General features: G+C 40.4%; 1 pseudogene across 1 annotated transcript in view; it reads right to left on the reverse strand.

Moving 5' to 3' along the window:
• Positions 1 to 810: 810 nt before the first annotated feature.
• Positions 811 to 18,709, reverse strand: part of LOC146395557 (DNA-directed RNA polymerase II subunit GRINL1A pseudogene) — a 220,592-nt pseudogene continuing 202,693 nt past the window's right edge. The window contains exon 3 of the transcript XR_014831347.1: positions 811 to 1,826. The product of XR_014831347.1 is annotated as a DNA-directed RNA polymerase II subunit GRINL1A pseudogene (transcript). The remainder of the gene's footprint in view (positions 1,827 to 18,709) is intronic.

Genomic DNA, 18,709 nt, shown 5'->3' on the forward strand with positions numbered 1-18,709 from the left:
TATAAGTAAACAATATGCTTTTCTCCTCAAAGAGCTTTTGTTTTTCTGGAGATCTCAGAAACCAAACTATGACAAGGGACTTAAGAGTTTCCACTGCAGCTCAGTGGGTTGAGAACCTAACCAGTATCCATGAGGACTCAGGTTCGATCCCTGGTCTCACTTAGTGGGTTAAGGAACTGGCGTTGCTGTGAGCTGTGGTGTACGTTGCAAACTTGGCTTAGATCTGAGGTGGCTGTGGCTGACAGCTGCAGCTCTGATTTGACCCCTAGCCTGGGGAACTTCCATATGCCACAGGTGCAGCCCTAAAAAAACAAACAAACAAACAAAAAAAAAGACAAGGGATTTAGAAGCAGGGTTAATTTGCCCCTCCTGCCCAAATCTGTTTCCAGGTTTTTTTAACCCCTTCTCAGCTCCTTTCCCCTTAGAATTACACAGTTTAATGTTCTTCCAAGTGTGAAAGCCTAGGGTCCTTATCTAGATCCTAAACATTATGAGGAGCAGAATCTTTACTCTTATGCAGCCACAGCACCTGCAGCTTACATACAATGAGCACACAAATAGCTTTTACTGAGAAGGCCCATCAGCTCCTGCAGTTGTTCTCCCCTTAGCTTACAGTCTATTCAAAGGGGGAGCTATATGCCAGAAAATGGCTTGGAAAAAATCATAATAAATTTTATAATTCTGTGTTTAATGTGAAATATTGCCTAAGGATCCTGAAATTTAATACTCCATCTGCTATTTAAAACCTTTCCATTATTTGGCTAAAAAAAACTAAAGCATTTTTAACATGAATCCTCCACTCCAGTCAGGCTAGTTTCACTATTTCCACAATAAGCTCATTCTTAAGTACCAGCAGTTCTCACACCAAGGCCACCAAATTTTGGAGTTGGAATAAATTTTATGCTCCTGTGACAAGCCTGTTTCCGATGGTACTTACACATTGGTTTTAACTTTATGTGGTGGAGGCAGAGGATCTTTGGCTAGCATTTCTGACACTTCCATGTAATGAGGCTTCTTCTGCGACTCACGCCAAAGGCCAGTCAAATTCTCCGGACTTGGGTTTCCTTCCGAGTGGTGTTCACCAGGGTCTGTAATAGTGATCCTTTGCAATCTATCAATAAACAGGTTGTCCAAGCTGCTAGAATGATTCTCTGCTTGACTTGAAATGTGATGCTGAGGGAGGCACTCACTGGCTTCGGATGCGGAAGGCACAGCGGCTCTACTGCTGGAAGGTGGGCACTTGCTCACTGAGTGTTCAGGCTCAGGGGCCTCAGCATTGCCTCCAGGAGTAGCATGGACCAGGTCCTGCTGTGAGGTTGTCTGAGATGAGGTGATGGTAGCTATAGAGGAGCAGCCAGGAACTAGTGATGAAGTACCAAGTATCTGGTCAGAATTCTGGGCTGTATCTGTGTCCACATCAATAACCTGTAATTGCTTTTGTCCTCTGCTTACAGTCTAAACTAACAGGATGAAAGAGGTCACTACCTCCTCTAACTTCTTCATGTTCTTCAATGGCAACTTTCAGTTTGGCAACAGAGTCTATGATCTTTTTACCTTTGTCGGGCAATTTGCAGATGAATTTTACATTGTGCAAAAGTCTCACCTGGCGCCTTCAACGTCTCCAGCAGCTCTGCCAAACTCCGCTGGCCCAAGTCCTCGGGGGCTTGGGGCTCAAAGCCGCGAGGCAGCGAGGACATTCTGCAGGGGCTGTGGCTGGCGAGGCGGCGGGCACTCGACGTCTGCGATGGCTCCCTCTGCAGGCGCCGGATCCGCGGCCGGCGGGGACTCTGGCCAAAGAGCGGGAGTCGCCATTTTCCTGGAAGAACCTAAATGTTTTATATGATTGTATTTTCATCTCTGCAGCAACCTTATGAGATGGTGCTAAAATAGATGAGGGAATGGAGGTTCACAGGTGAACTAAGTACTGAAGCTGGGACTCAAGATTATGTGTTACTAGTTCCAAAGCCCATGCCTGTTTTTTCCACTACATTATGGGGTGTTGTTGTTGTTGTTGTTGTTGTTGTTTTTGAAAACAACACTTTTAGAAACTTTCCAGTAACTCTGAAATTCAGTTTGGGGGGCATTACATTATGTGCCTCCATGCTGATGGGACTCACAGCTCATGGGTGAGATACAGATGAAACTTGGTTCACTTCATTTACCTTGATAAGTCATCAAAGTCTTGCAAAGCATTTGTTGGAGGGAAAGTGAAAAGGCTCATCAGGACCGACATTTATTGAGTGTTTACCACATGCCAGGCCCTACACTAAGCCAGTATATGTGTTACTTTCTTTACTCACCCCAGCAACTCTATGAGATATGAACTGTTCTTATCCTCATTTTAGAGATGAGAAAGTTGAAGCACGAGTTTACATAACTTTGCTCAAGGTCATGCCTTATATTTAACTGTTCCAATGCCCCTATTTAGACATAATTTATACATAAGAATTATGCCTGATCACTTATGGTGACGCCTGGATGAGCAAATCCCTTAGAGATGAGAAATTCCCTTTAAAAAGCAAAGCCAGATCTTATCCACCATGGGCCTGAACTGCTAGCCTGTGCCTGGGGTGACAGCACACTTTTGTCCCTGCCAGAGTCTGAGGGCAGATGTGACCCCTGCCTGCCCCCAGGAACAGCTGTAAAGTTTTCAACAAGGGCCATCCTTCCTCTTTCATCTTGGGGCTCCCTACTCAGGTACCCTCTTGTCCTCATCACCCCCCTCCTCCTTCATAGGACAGGCTCTGATGCCAGACATCTTGCGGGGATTGCTTAGACTTTGCCTGGAACTTATTCACACCAAAGACCACACACATTTATGTACTTGCATCTTCTCCTTTAAAAAAAAATGATTATATTGTAAAGGGAAGTCTTGGCATCCAGGAATACTTAGGAAATCCCGGGGAGAAGAGAGCCTAAGGGGGAACTGGATGGTCCTACTCCAGAGCCTGTTCCTGTAAAAGTAGAGGCTTCCTTCATAGCCCCTGACACTTTCAGCATGGTGACAGAGGCTGGGGAGGCTTTTTTCCAGGGAACACATGCTCTCCTCTTGCCCAGGACAAGGGCTGGGGCTCCTCTCCTGCTTACTGCCTCTACAAAGCAAAGGTCTCATTCTCTTTCCTGGTGGTCCTATCACAATTCGGCATCTCTCCTCTCTTCCCTCTGCTTCGAGATCTGAGGAAGCATATTCTACTGTTTTCTGGCATTTTTATCCAAATTTCAGTCAGTAAAGTACTGAATTAATTTTAGCTAATATCCTAAAACATATCTTCATACCTCTTATTTTTATCCATCTCTAGGTATAAAGTTTCTGATAAGTGAAAGGGCCATTAGGTACTACCTCCTCGTTAGCAAAGGTTTTCAGTACTTTAATAAAAGTTTCTGTGGGAATGTTTTACACATTTCAAACTTGATATTCAAATTCAAATATATTCAACCCAGCAAAGAGACAGAAAATGTCACTACCTCTCTTCATCTGGTCTTGGCTAAATCTCTCACATGGGATGAAGGAGAAGTGAGCAGAAATACACAGAAAAATACCTGCTGGGTTTTGTGAACCTACGTGCTTCTGCTTTTGATCTCAACTTTACATATTCCTTCTTTCTTCTTCATGTTACATATTTCTTTCTTTTCTTTCTTAACCTGACTTATGCAAATTCTGTTAGCCTGTTGTAAAGACACAGTATGTATGGTAGCACTTTCTGGCTACCACACTTCTCTGCTCTCTAGCTCACTGTGCAAGCCTTAGTCATTCTCTAAAATCCCAGATCTTAGTCCACTCTTCATCAACCTTCCCAGACCTCTTCAGTTGCCATTCATTTCCTTCTCTTGGGAACCCCACAACACCCATAAAAGAGCAACTCGTTTCAGCAATTAGCAGTACACTGCTGGCAACTATTATTCCACATATGGACATTTTCTCTTTTTTCAGTGACATTGGTAGTTTCTTAAAAGAAGGTATTTTTGTTTTCCCACATGTAAATTCCAATACAAAGTAGACACTTGGTAAATGCATACTGAATAGATGAAGGCACTTGATCTGTCTCAAAGGGACAGCCCTAGATTTGATTTGATTCAGAAGAAAGCACAGCTCAAAGGAATGCTATTGTTTTGCCATTTCTTCACAGTGGAAAGTCCCAGTCAGTTATCAATTAATGGTGAGTATCAAAGCCACAAGTATCTAGTGCTTTACAGGGGACAACTTCTGGAGATAACTCCACAGACAAAGACTATTGTGAAACAGGTTGAATGTGGGCACCATTTACTCCCTCTCTGGTCTCAGACTAATCACTTAACTCTTGCAATGCCACATGTGGAAAATACATTCTGCTATCAGTCTTGTCTGAGTTAATAAGCCTGTGTTCCGTGTTCCAGAGGTGCATGGACTCCTGGCCTTGTGAGTTTGTGCATTTAAGAATCTTTGGGTAAAAAGCAATGATACAAACACAAAGGATCCATTATTAGCATCATCATATTGACATTCCCATATTGTGTCAGGTCAGGGGAGGATGAAACAAGGGCACAGCCTGGACAAGTGACAAGGCATATTAACAGTGGGAGCAACAGTGCTGGGTAAACAGTTGTAAATCCCCAATACTGAACTTTGTTAACATTTTACCGAATGCTTTGTCCCTTTTAAGCAAGCTGCAAAGCAAGAATGAATTCACACAGCCTCCTAGGAGGGCAATGTGATTACTCTGTTTATGTGGAAGATCACAAATTAATCACAAGCTAATTTGTAGCTTGATGTTCACCAAGCTGGATTTAGAAACTAGGCACCACTTTGCTTAGAGGCTTGGAGGAGACAGCTATTGGTAGAGGAGGCACATTTTTAAAAAAGGAGCCTGTTCTTCCCAGTACTTGAAAGGAAACTCGGCAGTTGGCCTGAAGAAAGCTACCCATCTCTCTTTCTGGTGTCCTCTGGTGATTTATTTCATTCTTCCTGCCCCATTAGGGGCAGCATTCTAGGACCCCAGCATCCTAGGTTTCCAAGGCTCTGATGGTGTCTTCCCAGAAGAGCAGCATATCATGGGTCACTGATGATGGAAGCTTACTTTCAAAGGACATGCAGTGAGGATATGATTTGGGGGCAAAATCCCAGAATATTAACATTTTGTTAAATATAAATGGCCAAAGAGCTGATTTTGCTAAGACATTTCAGGGGGAAGTTTCAAATTGTCATGACTGCCATCTATTAAGGGGCAAGGTGTCACTAATTCCCAGTGGATTAAAAGCACTGCTAGTTTTTCTCAGGGACATTTCCAATTTGGAAAGCCTGTCAGTTTAAAAACACAAATTAAATGTTGTCTTTGAGAGGAAACAAAGCCTCAAGGATTTAAACTACTGGCTGTTAAGTGAGATTTTTCTTAAGAAATCCTTCAACTGTGTGTTCTAGAAAGGACTGTGTGTTTAGAGCAGAGGGAGAGGGGTAAGGAGGAGAGGAGTTGAGAAGGAGGACTTGTCTCTGAGGAATGCAGCCTCAGGATACTCAGGCAAATTGCTACAAAGGAGGAATCTGACAGAGGAACTGCAGACATGAACTCAATCTCTTGAGGTGTCTGAGTCAAAACATGTTTTATGACTTTGATGATAAAAAATAAATAAATCTATATATTTAGAAGGTTAAGATAATGAAGATCAAAGCTACAAAATTTGGATGAAAAGAAGATTACTGTCATGTTTTAAGTTTTGGAAAAGAAATGATGAAATGACCCTTGGATCACATGGCTAAAAGTGGATATTTGGGTGCCTCAAAAAAAGAGAATTTCACAAACTTTTACACAGAAAATTCATCATAGTAATGTATAAAAAGCATATGAATTCATGTTGCATGAAAGGAAGTTTAAAGTACGAATCTATTATTAATGAAATAGCCACTGTAATGGCTATTTATCCATTGTTTATAAACCCAGACAATTACAAGATGAAAAATATATCACTATAAATATATTGGACTCTTTTCCATTCACTTACTTAATATCTTTAATATCTGTTGCTTATGTTCACCTCACTCCTGAGAAAGAGCAGATTTTATCTCCATCTTATTGTTTGAGAACGCAGGGCACAAAGAGGTTAAGTAGCACAACAAGGTCAAGTCTAATTGATAGTATTTCCTAGATCTTGGCCTGTGGATACCCTGAGACTCTCCACCAGACCACAACTTGCTCTCAAACCAAATATTCTGAAGTACCCAAGCCTACCAACGAATGAATATCAAAATGAATCTTGAAAGAGCCTAAAGTACAAAGGAAACTAGGAAATACAATCTACAGCCATGTTTAAGTCTTATCCAGGCTGGCTTCAGGATGTTCAAATGAATTTTGATGAATACAGAGGAATTTCTATGAATTGATAGGGGTGTGACAGGAGTAGCACCTCACTGTCCACTGGGACAACCTTTGGTACATTCATTTGGCTTCAGAAAGCAGTCTTGAGGGACCGTAAGAATATAACAGCACAGGTTTTAAGGACACACTGTGCTAGGATTTGCAAGACCTATGTGAGTTCAGACAAGTTATATAATCTTCTTGAACACCCATATCCTCATCTACAAAATAAAGAGGTTGTATTCAATGATGTCCTTCCCACTTTAATATGTTATGGTTTCATGAAGCAAGACTTAATTTAGCACCTAGAAAGATCCTTAGCGCACACGAAGTAACTCCATCCAGAAGGAAACTGCCTTTTCGGTCTGTTTCAGGACTTGTTTAGGGATTTACCACAATAGTCAGTGACAGCCTTTGTTGGCTGCCAATTGTCTGGACAGTCCTAGGATAGATGCTGGCATGGTCCTTAGCTGGACAAGTCAGGGGAAGAGCTGCAGAAGTAAAGGAGGGACACTGTGGGAGAAAAGTGACTCAGAAATGAGACTGTTCTCTCCATTCAACTCTCAAGTCTCTAAACTGGGCTCCTATTGTGGAAATTAGACCTTTGAGCAGTGTTCCATGTGTTTATTCTACTTGTATCAAAGAGGCTTTCATCTCCCTAGAGCAAATTATTAACACATTCCACCAAAGATGTGAGGGTGGAGGCCTGGCCTTGGAGAAAAAAAAATAATCACATCATAATAAAGAGCTGCCCGAATCATGAACTTAAGAAAAACTAACATAAAAGTCTCCACTTCTAATGACAGTGGTTGGCCAGATGCCAAGGTCCTTGTGCCCAAGAGAGCATGGCGGGCTGATTTCTTGTCTGTAGGCTGACCCTTGTGCCCAGGAATTTTCCATTGGAAGGCTGGTGGTGTGGGAGGTGGGGGCCTTTGTAGGCTCAGCAGGTTGAGGCTCTTGCAGCCGGTTCCTTTCACCCTTAGCTGGAAACCAGATTTTGTTGGCTGAGTGAACTGTGACTCTTGGTTCTAGGCATTATATCTTTGCTCTCAAGATTGTTTGGCTGGGGAGAGAGGGGAGAAAAATAAAGAGGAAACAAAACAAAATAAAAAACACCCAACACTCTCAGATATATCCAAGAGAAGAAACAGATATAAAATAAGCAGAGCAATTGTTTCAGTTTCACTAATGGATTATTCCTCAAGGCAAAAGGCTATGGGGGAATAGTTTCTAGATAGAAATTATGCCACTTTCTAGAGGAAGTTCACTTAATTTACAGGAGCTATGTGGTGCCTAGGCACCTCCTTTGAGATGCAGCTTGAATATATGTGGTAAAAGGGCCTAACACAAAAGAGAATACAAGGATTTATTTACTGCTGTTGAAAACCAGGACCTAGAGTCTGACTTTGTTTTTGTTTGCCTTTTAAAAAAATGTTTTCAAGTAATACCAAAATATATGATACTCTAGAGCTCATGTTCAGCAACTGTGACAACTAAGACTCATGAGCAGCCATGAATATGTTATTTGACATTTGTATCAGTTTTCTCCACTGGGGGGTAGAGGAGCAGCAGAAAGAACAGAGGAAGTGAGAATACTGGGGGACTTGAAATGCTTTATCCAGCCAGTGGGTCTTTGTGTGAAAACAGGGTAACATTTTCGGTCCTCTGCTTGGCCATGTGAAATCAAGCGTTTCCCTGTGATGTGAGGAGGGACTTCTGACACTTGTGAAGATGGATAAGTATCTTTTGTGATGATCAAAACCAGTCCCTTAATGAGAAGGGAGCTCAAAAATACCATTTCACCTATTTCACATATAGATTTTTAAACTTTGGCTAATCGTGTTAAGGACCGTTTGCTTGTCACTTGACTGTTTCAGAATGTGTCTCACAACATCATCTGTGCTATTGCTATAATTATTTGCATTAATGTATTGAGACACTGAGGCTCAGCATGTGTATAATCTGCCGAAGTTTCTCTATCATCATTAATCTATAACCTCAGTTCCCAACAGGGAGCTAATACCACCCACCCAACCAACTCCTGGGGGGCCTTTGGTGGTATGTGGAGACAGTCTTGGTTGTCTTAGTTAAGGGGAAAAGTGCCATTGGCATCAAGTGTGTAGAGGCCAGGGATGCTGTTAAACATCCTAGAAAGTACAGAACGCCCTACCCTCCACCATGACAAAGAATTAATTCTCCATTCCCAAAAGTACTAAGCACCAAGACTGAGAAAACATGCTCTACATATTCTCACTTTAAAGTTCCTCTTTGAAATAAATAAATAAATAAATAAAGTTCCTCTTTGACTTCAGTTAGCATTTCTAAACTGACAAAGGGCAAATCCATTTTATTTCCCAAACTCCATACATTTTCTTTCTTCACTAATTGCCTAACAGAGGCCACTACCTGGTTGTTATGTGGGAAGCTTAAACACAACATGACCAAAATAAATCTCCATGTCCTATATTCTGATCTTGATCATAGGCCCTATCATCTAGGGTTTCTCTAGTTGGAAACATGATTGCCATTCTTGACCTCTTCCTTCCTGTTTTCTCCTCACTCAGCCAATCCAATCACCTGACCAGCCTTTCAGAAACACCTGAGAAACATCTCTCTCAAGTGATGTTTCTTCTTATCACTGAAACCATTTTAGCATTGGTAAAGCCTCATCTCAGGATAAACTTCTGTCACCTTAGCTTGGTAAACCATACCAGGCACTTTTCTTAGTGCCCATGAGATATCATCACCATCTCCATTTTAAAGGTGCACAGAGATTAAGTGGCTAGTCAATGAAGAAAGCTGGGTTTGGACCCAGGCCAGCCTCTGTGCTGTCAGCTACTATGCTCTGCTACCTCTCCATTTATCATCCAAGACTCAACTACCATCTTTTCTGGCAGGAGTCATATATTCCAATTATTCTAAAAACTTCTTCATTCCTGGAACTTTCTAGAGCTCTTCACATTTCTGTGCCATTGAAGATTACGTTTCAAACAAACAAACAAAAAAAGGTAAAGAAAGAAAATGATGCTTCCATCATCTGGAATACCCTTCTTTCTTCTGGCTAGCTCCTACGCATCCTTTATAATCTCACTCATATATGAGCTCTTCAAGGGCAGGAATCATGTCTTGTTTATTATTCTTAATCTCTAGCACTATATCTTCTCTATAATAGGTATCCAAATATTTACAAAATATAAGAATAGACTATTTCTCTTTCTCTACTTCCAAAGCAAAGCTACTCTGAAAATATTTTCCAGTGAAAGCAGCTCGAGCCATTGATATCTCCTTCCTACCTCAAGGCAACTGATCAGAAGTTAATGCTTGCACATGGGTATATACAAGGGCAAATTTATTTAAAATATATTGATTATATGAATTCAATATATACATTGTACTGATTACATGAATTCAAAGAAGTGGCATCAGCAGGGTTCTGAAGAGCACTGAGCATTTCTAATTTGTTTATGGCCCTAAGTTTCTGCTTTGATTTGAAAATAAATCTCTTCTCTTTGTCCTGGTTAAACTATAACTTGTTATAACAGAGTAATTTGTTTCAAATAATTTATTTCAGAGTGTAGGAAAAATTCAAAAGATGTTTATATTGGAAAGTTTACCCCAACTTCACGTTATTTTAACAACTTTTATCTCCCTCTCCCTTGTTCCCCCAAACCATACGCAGTTGAAGAAAAGACACAATATGGTACAAGGATTTAAGGTCATCCTAACTTCTATTTCCAGGATGATTGCCATAGGCATGTGAGAAGACAAATATTTCCTGGTAAACATCATTTTTGTCATCAGCAAAAGAAGGACATATATTGTGTAGAAAGAAATCATTTGGAAAGACCATAAAGTCTTTATGCTCAGAAAAAAGATCTGTTAATCCCCAACTTAATTCCCACAAACCAATAGCAATTAAAAAATAATGACAAGAACTAAAGATAAAAAAATACCATTAAGAACTAGGGGAAGGAAGATGTGAGACTGGGCCCCATACATGATTATTGTGGACAAAGCATTGCTCTGAGGTTGGGAGAGTTAAAATGAAGAGTAAGATATGGTCCTTGTTCCTCAGAAGATGTGGGTAACTGCAATAAAGACCATTTTTTCCTGTAGATTTTTAGTAACATAGGGTCAAATTCTTTTTTTTTTTTTTTTTTTTTGACATGACATTTTCTCTTTTTTTTTCTTGCCAAATGGGATGACTGTTCAGGATGAACACATTTTATGTGATAGTTCTAGTAAACTCTCCCAGGAGGATCTTAGCTTTGTCTCTGAAAATCCATAAATCCCAGGTAGAATTATAGTCATTGGTACTCTTTCTAAGTGTTCCCAGGGAATGGATAAGCTAGTCACAAACAGAGCAGTTAACGTGTAAAACTGCTAACTAAATGTCTATCCACCAGGAAAGTGAAAAGATATACTATTCCTTTTGTTATCTACGTACCCAATAATTCCCACAGCAGTGCCAGCTCTATTTAATGGTGTATTTTCTTTAGATCATTTCTCATACGACTTTGTAGAAAATCAAGGAGTAAATGTTCTCCTTTTGGGCATAACCGTTCCATCCTAAAGACTGGCTAAAATGGTTATAGAGGCTGCTCTTGGCTTTCTAAAGCCAGGATTTTTATTAGCATGCCTTTTATGGCTATTCCTCTTGCTTGGAATACTTCCTCATTCCACCTTTCTAGTGACCCCTTCATCTAGTTCACTATTACTTCAAGGTCAACTTAAAATCACTGCATTTCAGCAGCTGAACAGATAGATGAGGTTGGGGTTTTTGGTGAGACCATTCATTCTTAACCCTAGCTACACATTAGAACCACTTAGAGGAGTTTCTAAAAACTACTAATAACTGGGCTAACTTTGGATCAATTAAATATGATTATCTAGGGTGGGTATGGACATTGGTACTTTAAAAAATATCCCCAGGTGCTGTTAATGTGTAGCCAGTGTTAAGAACCTCTGTTTTAGAGCCTAACTCCTTGCATATCTCCACAGCCATTCTGAGAGACTTGTAAATATTGGTTCAATGCCTCTCTTTATCACCATATCATATAATAAAGTGGGGAGTTTTGCTCCCCAGGAGGTCTCTGTGTGAGAGAAAGAAGAGCTCATTTTCCAGGTGTGTGTTCCCCTCCTTACAAGCAAGACAGGAAATCTGCTGGGGGTGGGGGTGCTGCTTGGATCTCTTGGGAGTGCTTCTCTAGTCAAAACTACAGACTGGTTCATTTTTTATCTTTTTTATTTTTTATATGATTTTTTTCCCATTATAGTTGATTTACAGTGTTCTGTCAATTTTCTACTGTACAGCAAATGTGACCCAGTCACACACACATATATATACATTCTTCTTCTCACATTATCCTCCACCATGCTCTATCATAAGTGACTAGATATAGTTCCCAGTGCTGTATAGAAGGATCTCATTGCTTATCCATTCCAAAGGCATTAGTTTGCATCTATCAACCCGAGATCCCAGTCCACCCCACTCCCTCCCCTTCCCCCTTGGCAACCATGAGTCTGTTCTCCAACAGACTGGTTCACTTTTAAGCTTAGTTTTGGCTGCTAACCTGTGCTTGTTTGAAAGTGACCCCGTGAAGAGACTGGGCAACATGGATATTAAATGAATGAATGAATGAATGTGTGAGTGATTAAGGGAGTCACTGAGAAATTAATACTTTTTTTTTAACACTCAACTTCTAATTTTCATGTATAGTCTCTCATCACAAGATAACTTTCAACAGTTTTTTCATTCCTTGCAGGAACTGTCCCACATACCTAATTGCTATTGAAAATCTGCACTTGGAAGTTTAAAAGATGTTTCGGATTTAAAGTCCAAAACTGACCTTCTGATCCTTCCCTTCCCCAAACCTGCTCCTACCAGAGGTTTAACCACCTCAGCTGCTCACACTACAGACTTTGAAGGCATCCTTGATTCTTCTCTTTCAATTACTGCTTGTCTAATTTAGCTGTCAATGCTAATGCTAAGACAGGTCAGCTACACCATATAAATGTATCCCACATCTAAACACATCTGGCCACATTCATTGCCTTTCCCTGCTCCAAGTCTCTCTCTTGCTTGCAGTTTTACAACAGCCTCACCATTGATCTTTCTGCTCTTGCTCCCTTCAGTCAATCTCTGATCTTGCAGCCAGAGACATTCTGTTAAATGCTAAGTCAGAGTACATCATTTCTCCACTTAAAACCCTCAGAGGCCCCTTATTTCATCAGTAGAAACCAAGAACTTTCAAAAGCTTTTAAGACACTATACAAACTGGTTCTTTATTTCTTTGTCCACATCTACTACCAGGATCCTCCTTGATTCCCTATGCCCTGACCTAGCCACACTAGTCTCCTTGAATGTTAATCCTCAAATGTAATCATGCTTCTGCCTCAGGGCCTTTGCACTTGCAGTTTCCTCTACCTGGATACTTATTCCAAATGTCCACACAACTCATTCCATCACCTCTCTCAGCAATTTACTCATCTGTCAGAGTCACATTTCGGCCTACTCTGAAGAAGCTACCTAAAATGACAATGTCCTCAACATTCCCTATACCTTGTTCCTGCTGCATTTCCTCCATACTATGTATTTTATTTATGTGTTGTATTTCTTCTCTCCCTCCCTCAATTAGAATGCTTCATCAATGAGAGGAGGAATTTTTGTTTACTTCTTTGCAGTTATATTCAAAGTGCTTAGAATACTGACATTCTGGACTGCTCTCAGAAATATTTAACAAGATTAATGAAATGAAGAACAGCAGGTTGTTTCTAACATGGAAACATAGAGGTAACAGAGCATTATAAGCTTTCCCTCCCTCATCCTTCACCATTATTCCTTTCTCAGCTTACCTTTGCTCTTTTTTTTTTTTTTTTTTTTTTTTTTGTCTTTTGTCTTTTTAGGGCTGCACCTGCGGCATATGGAGGCTCCCAAGCTAGGGGTCGAATTGGAGCTATAGCTGCTGGCCTATGCCACAGCCACAGCAACGCCAGATCTGAGCCACATCTTCAACCTACACCACAGCTCATGACAACGCCAGATCCTTAACCCCCTGAGTGAGGCCAGGGATTGAACCCACAACCTCATGGTTCCTAGTTGGATTCGTTTCCACTGTGCCATGATGGGATCTCCTCCTGCGTCTTACTTCTTAAACCTAGTATTTCTTGGAAGTTGCATGACTACAGACCACTCTCCATTTTCAGTCTGCAGTGCTAGTTCTTGGACTAGAAGTGCACCGAGTATTGTAGAATATTGCATTTCACTAACGGTAAATTCACTTCAACTTCTTTTCTGAATTCTCAGCTCATGTTAAAACTTCCCTGTTTAAGAAGCCACCATTGAGATTTTGGGGGTAAGTATTCTGAAAGTCCATAATAAATACCCAAGTAAATCCATCTGGATTTTTTTAAAGTATTTTTAAGTTATTGCTATTCACTCAATGAAGCACTCTGATCATAATGTAGGTGCATGGTGCTCAAAGACATAATTCTCAAAAATGCAACATTTTTTATATTGATTTTCTTCTTGTTTGGGTAACCCACTGATATATACCACAGGATGGAGAAAACAGATATGAGGTAACAGGAACAGTTTGAGTAAGATCCTGAAAGAAAGAGTACACAAGATGACACAAGTTTTGAAGGGAAAGTGGGGACTGGCCAGAAGCTCAGATTCAAGCCTCTTGGAGTAGCCAGATAATAACTGCACTAGATGCCAAACCAGACACTTCCGAATGTCATGGGACACATGATCTGCAAAGAACTTGACAACGAACTTCGGCCAATCTCTTCATTGAGGAAACTGAGGCCCTAAAAAGGGAAAAGTAGTGGGCAGCAGGACAGGCACTGACTTAAAACAGCTCTTGAGTTCTGCTTGGGGCCAACTGGTCCAGAATACAGAAGACATGCCCCCAAGGTTGCCATAGGATCAGCAGATATGGCTGTAGTGGGACTACAGACATCCAGCAGGAAAACAGCTTCAGGGAAAGAAAACAACCCATATTTCAGATGGCTCAGAGTAAGTCTGCCCTGAGTAAAGCTAGCAGCCTTGGCCTGGGCTGCAATTCCCCTCCTTAAGGCTAAGAGTAAGGATGAGAGCAATTCTGGGTTGGGAAGGGTGAGGACCTTTAGGTGAAACAATGGATGGGGTGGAAACTCTCCCAGAGTCAGAGCTGTTGTTACTGTTCCTACTGCAGCTGTTCTAGACAATGGTACTACCAGGCTGAGTGTGGGTGTGTTCTTTCCTGACACTGACGATGATAATGGCCCTCTATTAAAATGTTTTGGACTTCATCATCACTCCTTGTATATTATCCTTCTTGAAACTTCTATTTTGGGTGACCTCCAGCCAAAAACAAGCCCTCCCATTTCTATACAATTGCTTCCTGGCTTGGGTTGGAATCCAACATAGAAGAGGCAGGGGAGGAGACTTGCTTCACAAGGGCTAATTTTCTGTCCTTGCAGCTCCTGGCAGCCCTCCCCTCTGGGCTTGCCTCTCTGCTGCTCCAGCCTCCTGATCAGACACTCTGCCCTGTCTTGGGCTCTCTGCCCATACTGCACCCTATGGATGAAGGAAGGGCAAGCTTTACTCCACGGGTCCAGGTCTCCTCCTCTAACCATTTCCCTTGGCAGGCCAGTGACTTTCAAGGACTCAAGCTGTCAAGAGGCTTCTCTAGGAAGACACAGAAAGCCTGTGCAAGGCCAGCGTCAGCACACTTAAGTATGGGACCCTCAGGATGCTCGGGTAACAAAGCACAGTCTGAGCTGGACCTGCTATACCTCTTTTCACAGTATCCTTGTCTTTGAAGGTCTCCAATCCAAGCGACACAGGAGAGAAAGAAAAACACTGGACCCAGGTTTCAGAACCATGTCCTAACATCTTTTCTGACCTATTGTGACAGATTCCAAGGGGAACCTGAAAATGACTAAAAGTGAAAGGCTAGGTTTTTAATGAAATATGAAAGTAACTGAGATAAATCATGTCAAACAAGAAAGCTAAAAGTCAATTTAAGAAAGTTCTTTAAGTCCATGAAGGGAATTCATCAGAGTTAAGGGACAAAGTAAAGAAAATGGCTTGTATTAGAAAAATGATCAGATGTGAAAGGATGTGTTTATATAGAGAGGTTTCTGGGAGACTGTTGGAAGTTTCTTTCTTTGGTGATATATTCATACACAGATTGAATATAACCCCAGAACTGGTAGCAATCTTGAAAAAGAAGAGAAAATTTGGAGAACTCACATTTCTCAATTTCAAAATTTACTACAAGGCTACAGTAATCAAATCAGGGTGACTTATAACTCAATGCAACAGGATTGAGGGTCCAGAAATAAACCCTTATATTTACACCAAAATTTGTGTATCCATCCAGCTGTTCATAGATATTTAGGTCATTTCTGGTTTCTGGCTGTTACAAATAGGGCTCCTATGAATATTTGTATATAAGTCTTTGTATGGACATATGCTTTCTTTTCACCTGTAAATACCAAGGAGTGGGTTGGCCTTATATAATAAATATATGTTCAACTTTTTTTTTTTGCATTTTTTTCTTATTGTGGTTAAAAAAATACACAGCACAAAATTTACTATCTTAATCATTTTTAGGTGTACAGTTCAGTAGTGTTAAGTATGTTCACATTGTTGTGAAACAGTTTTCCAGACTTTTTCATCTGACAAATCTGAAACTTTATATCAAGTAATGATGCCTCCTTTTCCCTCCCTACAACCCCTGGTAACCACCATTCTATTTTCTGTTTCTATGAATTTGACTACTTGAGATATCTCATATGAGTGAAATCATATAGTATTACCTTTTTGTGTTGTAGCATGTGACAGAATTTTCTTCCTTTTTAAGGCTGAGTAACATTCCATTGTTTATATATGCCACCCTTGGTTTATCTGTTCATCTGTCCAGGGACATCTGGTTGCTTCTACCTCTTGGCCCGTATGAATAATGCGACTATGAATGTGGTGTGCAAATCTCTCTCTCTCTGACATGGGTGTGCAAGCTTTAAAGAACTGCCAGACTATTACCTAAAGTGGTTATACCAAATTATATTCTTAGCAGTAACGTATGAAAGTTTCAGTTCATCTACATCCTCATCAATATTTGGTATGGCTAGTCTAATTAATTTTGGCTCTTCTTATAGGTGTGTAGTGGTATCTCACTGTGGCTTTAACTTGCAGTTTCCTAATGAATAATGATGTTGAGCATTTTCCCTGTGCTTACTGCTGTCTTTGTGTCTTCTTTGGAAAAGCTGAGGACCTTTGGGTGAAACACTGGATGGGGTGGAAACTCTCCCGAAATCAGAGCTTCTTCTTGTTACTGTTCCTGCTGCAGCTGTTCTAGACAATGGTACTAATGCGCTGAGTGTGGGTGTGTCTCTACATTGACTATGATAATGGTCTTCTTTTTCAACGTTTTAGAATTTATCATCTATTCAAGTCTTCTTTTTTGAAGTTTTGTTCTTTATTTTCTTATTGAGTTTGAGAGTTCTTTATATGTTTTTAATATAAATCCTTTATTAGATAGGTGATTTTCAATATTTTCTCCCTGTGTGTAACTTGTCTCTGTTTATCTCATGCCTTTAAAGACACAAGTTCTAAATTTTATGAAGTTTAAGTTATCCACATTTTCTTTCATTGATCATATCTTTGGTGTCATATCCCAAAAATCTTTTCCTAATCCAAAGTCACAAATATTTTCCCTGTGTTTTAATCTAGAAGTTTTGTACTTGTAAGTTTTACCTTTAAGTCTATGATCTATTTGAGTTAACTTTTGTATACTGAGCAAATATGATCCATATTTTGGCATGTGGATAACTAATTTTTCCAACAGTTTTCATTTGAAATCCTGCCTTTTCTCCACTGAATTTTCTTTGTATTCTTTTTTTTTTTTTTTTTTTTGTCTTTTTTGCTATTTCTTTGGGCCGCTCCTGTGGCATATGGAGGTTCCCAGGCTAGGGGTCTAATCGGAGCTGCAGCCCCCGGCCTACGCCAGAGCCACAGCAACGCAGGATCCGAGCTGCGTCTGCAACCTTCACCACAGCTCACGGCAACGCCGGATCCTTAACCCACTGAGCAAGGGCAGGGATCGAACCCGCGACCTCATGGTTCCTAGTCGGATTCGTTAACCACTGCACCACAACGGGAACTCCTGTATTCTTGTTTAAAGTCAGTTTCCATGTGTGAGTGCACATATATCTGGACTTTCTATTTTATCCTATTGATCTATCTTTATACTACTGCTACAATATTTTCATACTGTAGCTTTGTAAACCTTGAAATCAGCTAACATTAGCCTTCAAACTTTGTTCTTTTTCAAAGTTGCTTTTGTTATTCTAGGTTCTTTGTGCTTTCACATAAATTGTAGAATTTTAGTCAATTTCTATTATTACTGGAATTTTTATTAGAACTACATTGAATCTGTAGATCATTTAAGGGGGATCAATTGACATTTCAACAATGCTGAATCATGTGATGCATGAACATGATACATCTCTTCATTTATTTTGATCTTTAACTTCTCTTAGCAATGTTCTGCAGTTTTTGCACGTCTGTCAGATTTATCCCTATGATTCCATTATTATTTAATAGTATTTAAAAATTTTTCAGTTTCCAATTATTTATTGCTAACTGAGTCTGATTTTTACTTTTACATTTATCTTATTAAAGGCTTCTGTCTCTCCTTTCATTACTAAATGGGTAAGCAGTTAAAAAGTGTTTATTTTGAGAAACTTATTGGCCAAATACTACTCATACAGGTCTGGGAAAAAAAATTCACCACAAGCTTTTTTCATTACCTTCTTACAGGCAGAATCTTTTCCCTGTATCTTTGGATAAGGGGAACACTTCTCTGCAGTTCTTTTCTGGAGCTTCCTGATTTTCTATTGCTGCAAACAAAACCCACAGAGATTGAGCTCCTGGCACAAATGCTACCAGTTTTCTAATCACTTGGCTTTGGCCGCTGAAGGTCATAGAGCTTCCTGGCAGGAAGTGGGGCACAGACGGCAGGTGGCCCTGCCAGAGCAGCTGAAAAAGAGCTCTATTCATGGCAGATTGTAGATCACCAACTCACTGTGACAGCAGTGCATACCTGCCAGCCTCAGGGCAGTCTGATTAGGGTAATTTAGGTTTTGTCTTCAAGCATAATCATTAGAGCTGTCAGCAGCATCCATGATGCTAAAATAAAGAACTGTGTCCAGGGAATGGCAGAGAAGACCTAAATAGGTGCCCCTGCAGGCATGGAAGGCTTAGAGACCATGGATTCATTTCAACTCCAGAACAAACTGACTCAGGAATACTGAATAAGAAAATGTAGTTATGTTCAGTGGAGGTCATGGTGGTCTGAAGACAGATAGGGCTACTATATGGATGAGAGCTC

The sequence above is a fragment of the Sus scrofa genome, chromosome 16 (genome assembly GCF_054392235.1).
Source record: "Sus scrofa isolate SSC_HxYL_T2T_F1_AM1 chromosome 16, Sscrofa_HxYL_maternal_Yorkshire_Landrace_v2.0, whole genome shotgun sequence".
Taxonomy (NCBI): Eukaryota; Metazoa; Chordata; class Mammalia; order Artiodactyla; family Suidae; genus Sus; species Sus scrofa.